Here is a 2,730-nt window from a genome sequence, read left to right as displayed (position 1 = left end):
AGACCACAGCATCTGAACCAGGACTAGACCTCACCATCAGAACCAGGACTAGACCACAGCATCAGAACCAGGACTAGACCTCACCATCAGAACCAGGACTAGACCACAGCATCAGAACCAGGACTAGACCTCACCATCAGAACCAGGACTAGACCACAGCATCTGAACCAGGACTAGACCACAGCATCAGAACCAAGACCAGACCAATTGAAAAGCCCTGGCGTATAGTTTAGTGTCATTTCCTGTCTATACATACACAACGTGGTCTTGCTTGTGTCCATGGAGACAAACAGGGGGCGGACCCTCCACCGGAAAAAAGCTAAACCATCTGCAAAATATAAACCTTGTGCAAAATGTTCTTCCAATATCCTGTTTCCAGTAAGATCGATTCCCCTTTATCCGAACTGAACCTCACAAATGGTTTTCTTCGTAGGTTCGTCATGTTGTTTTTGTTCAAGTTGAGTGGGATTTATCAGGTTTGGGGTGGGCTACGTTTGCATGCACTTGATATTCCTCCAGCCAAAACATAGGGAAGAACGATCGTCCACATTCTACGCCCCCAAACGCCCTCCAAAATGTAAACAAACTGTCCAAAAATCCAATCCCCACACGCCCAGAAGATAGAGCTGACAGGCCGCCGAAAACAGATGAGTGTAATAACGTCCAAAACACAGCCACCTGCCCCGGCCCAGACACAGACACAGACACGCTCTCTGACCCGCAGAGGCTCATCGCACTTGTTTCAATCAACGGGAAGCAAAAAGGTTCAAAACGACACCTCATATTTCCCCAAGAGCAATTCTGAACGGCCCTTTGTTGTTGTGAGTCGTAGCGTATTGTCATTAGCAGAAGCATTAGAGCTGTCGTTGTTTTATTTACGCTGTATTTTTGTTATTAGCAAAGCGCATTACCATAAAGATGACGGTGACGGCTGAATTTTGTCTTAAATTCAGTTACAAAAATGGATGACTCTTTAAGGCGACTTAAATGTGACTTTTCTAGCTGTTTTTTGCTTTTTAATCCTAAAATTACAGTGGACTGAGAACAGATTTGGAATGGACCATTGGTCATTAGCGTTCACAAATAAACACAATTTGCTTTCCGCCAGATCACGATTTCGACGTTATTACAAATCACGTACACGTACCACATGCACGTTGACTTAAAGGTGTGAATTAAGTGTTTTATATCTGCAGAAAATTGGCTAAATGAGCCTGTCACTCACTCACAGCGAGACAGAGCTGTGGGTAAAGTGTCTATTTTTAAGCATTGAGTTGATTATATGGTGATTACATTACATAACGCAGATTGTCACAGGAATCAGACGTTTATCTCCATATCGAATGTACAATATAGAAAACACACAAACATTGTCTCTCAGGCTCGACACACTGGATGTTGTTAAATGAAAGGCAGAAGAATAAACACGTGTTGCTTTTTTATGAGGGAATTCTCGATCTCTTTCACACTGCATGAGCTCATCCTGTGGTCTGAGCACATGAGTGAGGTCTTCAATGATCTGTAGAGTGTTACCAGCCACTTTTATCAATCTAAGGATCTACAATTTATATTTTACAGTCAGATTTCCAGCTTTTATTGCCTTGACTAAAAAAACCTCTCTGCCACAGTAATCTTCACAATCCCATAAGCTTTTCTCCTTAAAATGTGCATGTGTGTTTTTGGTGAAGACTCGAAACCTCTTCTCCATGGAGATGTTGAGTCTGGAATATTCCTCTGAAGGTTTGATATATGGTATGATATAAAACCTATCGATCAAAGAGACAAACAGGGGTTGAGTCCCCTGTGGCAGGAGCAGAACGAGTAAAGGTTTGTGAACAAAAACAGAATCAGAATCAGAGGCAAAACATAATGAGATTTCAATGGAGGATTTGAAACAACCTCAGAATATCACAAATTATGACAGCTCAAGGCGGTTTTAGAACATGAAAACCACTCAAAGTCTGGACATCAAAGACTATTACTATTGTTTTTTTACATTATTTGTCTATTTGACTAGGAAAAACTCCTTTTGATTTTGGCAAGATTTTGTTTTATTGGACAAATACTTACAGAGATATTGACCCGGCAACAGATATATTACATATTTTACCGCAAATGATACTTTTTGTGAAGCTCAAGTATGATTTTGAGGCAAGATAATTGTATTTTAGCCACGCTTCGTAATAGAGAGGCAGACTATCTGACCATATTTAAATCAAAATGTGAATCTTATTTTTTATTATAAAGAAAACCATTATTATTTAGCTCTGATGTGAAATTAAATATGGAAAGTGTTTTCAGATCTACTGTATTTTCCCTCCATCTGCAATTTTGAACATTTTAAGGATGAAATCTCCATGGAGACAAGCAGGTGGCCGACCTTTCCCCAGAAAATGTGCATGATGCTTCTTTAATTCCCCTTAAAGTCGTAAAAAAACCATCTACTCTCCACATTCGTCTCGTTCCTGCGCCTGTTTTTTCCAAACCGATTGATCCGGACTCGGCGCTCGGTGGTGCTCCTGCTTTAGACCAGCTCGAGAACCAGAGCCGACCCGTTTCCATGGCGCTGCACTCCATCTCCTCTACATTAAAGATTCGGACTGACCTCATCACAGGGACATACTTTAGGGAAACAGAGCTCTGGGGGAATAAAAGCTGCTCACCATTTTCACATTTCTCTTTCTGCACAGTCCATGGTTTGATTCCTTCACAACAAACGCTATTTCCACA

This window comes from Eucyclogobius newberryi, unplaced genomic scaffold (genome assembly GCF_026437365.1).
Source record: "Eucyclogobius newberryi isolate DKJ021-1_F unplaced genomic scaffold, fEucNew1.0.hap1 SCAF_16, whole genome shotgun sequence".
Lineage (NCBI taxonomy): Eukaryota > Metazoa > Chordata > Actinopteri > Gobiiformes > Gobiidae > Eucyclogobius > Eucyclogobius newberryi.
The sequence above is the reverse complement of the archived record's forward strand: the minus strand, read 5'-3'. Positions refer to the sequence as shown.